General features: G+C 41.1%; 1 pseudogene; it reads left to right on the top strand.

Annotated features, from left to right (window-relative positions):
• The first annotated feature begins 5,795 nt into the window (after positions 1–5,795).
• On the top strand, positions 5,796–6,639 carry LOC130871489 (40S ribosomal protein S2-like; annotated as a pseudogene).
• The last annotated feature ends 234 nt before the right edge of the window (positions 6,640–6,873 follow it).

The following is a 6,873-nucleotide window of genomic DNA, read 5'->3' as shown; positions in this document are numbered from 1 at the left end:
GTTCGGAAAGGATTGAGAGATGTGGCCTTGTTGGAGGAGGTGTGTCACAAGGGTCAGGCTTTGAAGTTTTAAAGGACCTGTGCCATTCCCAGGGTCTTTCTCTCTGCCTCTTGCTTATGGACCAAGATGTGAACGCTCAGCCGTTTTTTCTACCATGCATTTGCTCCATCATCATGGACATTACCTGCTGAAAATGTAAGCCCAATTAAATGTTTTCCTTTATAAATTACTTTAGTCCTGGTGCTTCATCCCAGCAATAGAAAACTTATTAAGATAAATAGGCTGTCACTTGACTCAGGTTTTCTTTCCTGTTATGCAGAGACTGTTTATGTGGTGAGATGCTATCTACTTATTTCTATTTTCTTCACTATGCTTTAGGAGTTACAATCAAGCAGTCTCTTCTTATATCAATGTCATAGACTTTTTGTCTTTTGCCATTTTAAAGGTATGTTTTTAATAGTGTCAAATACTACATGTAAGTCTTTAATCTTTTTGAAGTTGACTTTTTTTTTTACAACAAGATAAAGATAAATTTTCTTTTTGTGTATGTGTTTGTTGTGGTTTGATAGTTTTTTAAAGTAGGTCTGCTTACTCTCAAACTTTGTGTTTCAAACAACCCCCCATACTTCAGGCTCCCAGTAGCTGTGGGGACAGATACACATCTCTGTAACTGGGTCATGCTTTGGTGTTATACTGTGGTGTTATAATACATGTGAATCCTTGTAGTGTGATACTTCCAGATTTATTATTTTTTCTCAAGACTTTTTGGATACTGCATCTCAAATTTTTAAATAATAATGATTTGGAAAATATACTGAATATATCTTAGATATTTGTAAGTTTGTTAAGACTTGCTTTGTGACCTACCATATGATGTTTCATGTGTTTGTTGGTATAATGTTCTATGTGTCTGTGAGTTCTGCTCCATTTTAAGTAGCTTAAATCTAATGTTTCCTCATTTATTTTGTGTCTGGACTTTGTCAAAAGCTTTAAGTAGTGTTATGAAATATTCCAATGGTCTTGCATTGTGGTCTAGCTATTTTCAGGTATCCAAATGTTTCTGTCATATATTTAAGTGCATCAGATTCACCTTGATGACCTGACAATTTATATAATATTGTTACTTCTTTTTTTTGTTCCATCAGTTTTGCACATTTTACTTTCTGTGCACTGTTCTAATTTCTTTCAAGAATTTTTTAAACTTTCCTTTTAGATTTTTTTTTTTCAAAACAGGGTTAGCTTTGGTGCCTGTCCAAGAACTTGCTCTGTAGGTCATGCTGGCCTCAAACTCACAGAGATCCACTTGCCTCTGCCTCCTGAGTGCTGGGATTAAAGGTGTGGGCCACCAACACCCAGTTAGATTTTTTTAATGACCAATCATTCGTTCAAAACTATCTGGTTGACTTCCATGTATTTGTATAATTTCTAGAATTCCTTTATTGTTAATTTTAGTTTTTTTCTGTTGTAGAAAAAGATATGCCGGGCGGTGGTGGCGCACACCTTTAATCCCAGCACTCGGGAGGCAGAGGCAGGCAGATCTCTGTGAGTTCGAGACCAGCCTGGTCTACAAGAGCTAGTTCCAGGACAGGCTCCAAAACCACAGAGAAACCCTGTCTCGAAAAACCAAAAAAAAAAAAAAAAGAAAAAGAAAAAGATATATAGTATGATTTCACTTTTTGAACATTTGTGGAGACTAATATTTTGTTCTAATACAAGTTCTATTTCATGGAATGTTCCATGTGCTAATAGGAAGAAACACATATATTGTCGCTGGTTCTTCTTAATTATCTCTATCTTTTTGCTGACATTTTTCTTGACATAGCAAATTTCTTTCCTGATTTCATTGAATTTTCTCTCCATTCTCTTGTATCTCATTGAATTCACTTGAAACAGTTCTTTTGAATTTCAAGTACTTCATTAATTTCAATTTGTGGTCTCTTGCAAAGCATTGAGTTGTCTTGTTTAATTATTTGTTTGTTGGTCCCTATGCGTATATTCTCATATCTGGAAGATCTCTTGTCTCTACCCATTTTAGGAGATGACTTTCATAGCAAAGAACTTTCTCCTGAAGTTGTATCTTTGACTGTTATTTTGGTAGGTTATGTTGGCCCTTGTTCCACTTAAATACTTTAGTGAAGTCTATATAAATGATTGTCTACTCTAGTTCATGGCTTTGGGTATGATGTATGCAGTGGTGTATCAAATTATCTCTCTGTCTCTACAGATTTCATGGGTATAGAGACCCTCTTATGGCCCAGGAAACTCGATCCATACAGCAATATTGATGAGGTACTTGCTATGCATCTAGTCCCAGGTAGGAGTGGTGCCATGACTGGCGGGATAGAAAGAGCTTACCTGAGTGTGGTGGCACATGCCTTTAACCCCAGCACTCTAGAAGCAGAGGCATACCACAGCCTGGTCTACATAGTGAAGCCAGCCAAGGCTATATAGTGAGACCCTGCCACAACAAATACTTTATATGTCAGTTTACATGTCAGTCTAGGGGTAGGACTGTTGTGATATTCCTGGGAAGATGTGGTACGGCACACACATCTATGGTCGCATAGTGTTAATATTCATTGTCCATAAAAGTGTGATGTAACACGAATAATAAAAACCCAGAGACAGATATTGGCGTTCAATTTGAAGATCAGAAAAACCAAGTAGCCCGTCACTGATTCTTACCTCTCCCTCAGACTGAAGACTGAGCCTGAGCCCTGTCTCCTCTCATCTTATATTCCTCTCTAGTGCTGGGATTAAAGGTATGTGCCACCGCTGCCTGGCCTGTGTGGCTGACTAATGTGGCTGCTTTGCCCTCTGAGCTTCACACAAGCTTTACTTATTAAAACACAAATAATATACCACTAGAGGGTAAGACTACCTCAGTTAGCTCAGAATAGTGGACTGTGTGACTTTTCTCCTGTGGATTGTGTACCTGTCTCTCTAAGAATGGTGCAAAGCTGGATTCCCTCCAGCATGCCAGGAGGACATGGCAATTTTGTATAATAGTGGGTCTTCGGCTTAGGTGATTGTGCACAGAGCACATTTTAATATCCGGGGACTTTGAGGGATGCAATCACTATAATGTTCATGTAGTCTGTACCTATTGGGATTGGAGAAGAGCACAGAGTTGGAACGTTTCAGCAATACAGAAAAGTGAGATGTATGGGTCAGTAGAGGTGGAACATAGTCGTCATTGGTTTGAAAACGGTGCTGTGCAGCAGCAGCAGAAGCCTGGGTGGGAGCAGGTCACCTGAACTGGGTTTCCCCTCTGCACTAGGGTAAGGACACATACTTCCTGACATTTTTTCAGCTGTGCTTCCAGCCTGTGGTCAGTCTGAGATTCTCCAATAGGAAAACTTTAGGGCCCCCTGGTGCCACTATGGACTGTTGAGAGCCCTCCATTCTATTTTCTCAATTTTAGGGAGAGGGTTTTCTTTACTAAAACTGTTCCAGCCTTGGGATAATTAGCAGCCAATACAAGGCAGTCCACTCCTTCTCAACAAGATGATCTGCAGTGCCTGTGTTCCAAAGGTTCTTTATTTCGTTCTCACTGTATTCTAGCATGCTTCCCCAACCCTCTACACGAACAGGAGCTGTTCATTCCCTGTTAAACAACAACAACAACAACAACAAACCTCTTCCTTTGAGTAAGAAGTACTGTTAAGTGCCTCATCCATCTTGCTAGACTTCCCATATTTAAGATTGTTTTCAGTAGAAAATGACTAATTAGTGCAATTTATAGTTGTTTTCTGTTTTATGATTCATTTCCTCCTCCTTTTTCCTCTTCCTTCTTCTTCTATTTTTCACTCTCACTCTCCCTTTCCCTCTTCTTCCTCATTTCCCTCCTCCTCATCTTCTTACCACCTCTCCCCTCCCAATCTATGTAGTCCCGCCTGACCTATAACTAAAACACACTAGCCTGAAATTCACAGCAAACTGCCTGATTCTGCTTCCAGCTGCAGGTAAGGATTAAAGGTGTTGCCCAACTAAGTCCAGCTATTTGTTCTCATCTTGTTCTGTGTTTTGCCGGTTCTCTATAGTGGTGTACTCTGTTACCTTTTAAACCTATGTGCATCATAGGTTTTTAAAAATCTATTATTGGGTTTTTGTTGTTGCTGTTTTCTCATTACACTGTGCCCAACATAAATCATCTTAAGTGAAAAAGACTGCATAAAAAGATGATAGAAGATTCTTTTTCCTTTTCTATATACAAACCCTACACTTTCAATGTCTCTCCTCTAACAGAGATATTTTTGCTGTCACATTTTATATCTTTCTAGCACATGTATTTTTTTTTTTTTTTGATTTTCAAGACAGGGTTTCTCCGTAGCTTTTTGGTTCCTGTCCTGGAACTAGCTCTTGTAGACCAGGCTGGCCTCGAACTCCCAGAGATCTGCCTGCCTCTGCCTCCCGAGTGCTGGGACTAAAGGCATGCGCCACCACCGCCGGGCTGTATTTTTTTTTTAAAAAAACAAATCATTGTCACTTCAGTTGTTCTGTGTAGCTCTGGTTTTTGACCATTATACTAGAGACATAATTGGGTTGCTTGTTGACCTTCGTGTTACAAATATTGAATTTAACAATGATTTTTTACTGTTACTAGTAGTTTTCATATTGAATGTTTTATATTTATATTTCTTTTATATGCATAAGCATTTTACCTATACATATATGTATACCTTGTGTGTGCTTGGTGCCTGTAGAGACCCGAAGGAGTTGGATACCCTGGAACTGGAATTACAGATGGTACCTTAGTAACTGTTCTATTGTTGTGAAAAGACACTATGATCAAAGCAACTTATTTTTAAAAGGAAATGGGGCTTGCTCACAGTTCTAGAGGGTAAGTTTATGATCATCATGGATGGTGATAATTAAGCGAGCATGGTACTCCAACGGTAGCTAAGAGCTTTATATCCTGATCCTCGGGGGGGTGGGGGGCGCAGGGGAAGAAAGGAGGGGAGGAAAAGAAGGGGAGAGAGAGAGATTCTGGTCCTCTCTCAAAATCTCAAAACCCAACCATATTGACATTCCTCCGCCAACAAAGCCATACTTTCTAATCCTTCCTAAGCAGTTCACCAACTGGGGACTAAGTATGAGCCTCCTGTGGTCATTCTCATTTAAACTACTACAGATGGTTATGAGCCACCTTGTGCTGGCAGCCAAACCAGGGTTCTATGCAAGAGCAACAAATACTCTAAACCACTGAGTCATCTGTCATCTGTATGACTGTATGTTTTTAAAGTTTTGAAGTTGAAGATCAGTGCAGCTCACTTTCTCTCTCTCTCTCTCTCTCTCTCTCTCTCTCTCTCTCTCTCTCTCTCTCTCTCTCCTTCTCTCCCCTTCTCTCCCTCCTGAAAAGCCTTATCACAATCACATCTCCATTCTGAACTTCAAAATCACTGGGTACAGTAGCCTTGCTTAGTAGTCTTTCTCACTGTTAGAACTTTGAGTATCTCATCATACTCTCTACTGACTTTCAAGGTTTCTGCTGAGAAAACCACTAATAGTTTAAGGGAGAATCCTCTATCTTTAACAGTTTGCTTTTTCTTGCTTCTTTCTACGTTGTCTCTTTGCCTTTAACTTTCGACACTTTGACTCTAAGGTATTTTGATGTGGTCCTGTTTGAATCTGTCACATTTGATACCCTATGGACTTCCCATTTTCTTTTTCAGACTTGGAATATTTGTGTCATTATTTTTTTAAAATATAGTTTCCATTCTCATTCTCTTCTTGTGGCACACCAACAATGCATAAACTGTTCTTCTAGCTTCTTCTTCTTCTGGAAACACCAAATGGCGGATGACGCCTGTGCAGCGGGAGGGCCCGGAGGACCCGGGGGCCCAGGATTAGGAGGCTGCGGCGGCTTCCGCGGAGGATTCGGGCGGAGGACAAGGCCGCGGGGCTGGCGGAGGTAAAGCTAAAGACAAGGAGTGGATTCCCGTCACCAAGCTGGGCCGCCTGGTTAAGGATACGAAAATTAAGTCCCTAGAGGAGATCTACCTGTTCTCCCTGCCCATTAAGGAGTCTGAGATTATTGACTTTTTCCTGGGAGCTTCCCTAAAGGATGAGGTTCTGAAGATCATGCCCATGCAGAAGCAGACTAGGGCAGGCCAGCGGACCAGGTTCAAGGCTTCTGTCGCTATTGGGGACTACAATGGTCACGTAGGTCTCGGTGTCAAGTACTCCAAGGAGGTAGCCACTGCCATCCGAGGGGCCATCATCTTGGCCAAGCTTTCCATTGTCCCTGTGCGGAGAGGTTATTGGGGGAACAAGATCGGCAAGCCCCACACTGTTCCTTGCAAAGTGACAGGCCGCTGTGGTTCTGTGCTGGTGCGTCTCATCCCTGCCCCCAGAGGCACTGGCATAGTCTCCGCTCCTGTGCCCAAGAAGCTATGGATGATGGCTGGCATTGATGACTGCTACACATCAGTCAGGGGCTGCACTGCCACCCTGGGCAACTTTGCCAAGGCCACCTTTGATGCCATCTCTAAGACCTACAGCTACCTGACCCCCGACCTCTGGAAAGAGACTGTGTTCACCAAGTCTCCTTATCAGGAATTCACTGACCATCTTCTGAAAACCCACCCCAGAGTCTCTGTTCAGAGGACCCAGGCTCCAGCTGTGGCCACCACATAAGGGCTTTTATACAAGGAAAATAAGAGTGAATTAAGTCTGTTTAAAAAAAAAAAAAAAAAAAAAAAAAAAAAAAAAAAACCCAAAAACAACTGTTCTTCTAGCTGGCAACTGGCATCCCGTGAATCTCTTAAACTACTATCACTGCTTTCCTTTTTTGTTTTTTTTTTTGTTTTTTAGGGGTTTTATTATTTATTATTTATTTTTTTCTGCTGTTGTTGTTTTCTTGCTCCTCAG

This window comes from Chionomys nivalis, chromosome 3 (genome assembly GCF_950005125.1).
Source record: "Chionomys nivalis chromosome 3, mChiNiv1.1, whole genome shotgun sequence".
In the NCBI taxonomy this organism is placed as follows: domain Eukaryota; kingdom Metazoa; phylum Chordata; class Mammalia; order Rodentia; family Cricetidae; genus Chionomys; species Chionomys nivalis.
Note: the sequence above shows the minus strand (reverse complement) of the source record. Positions and strands in the feature narration are given on the sequence as shown.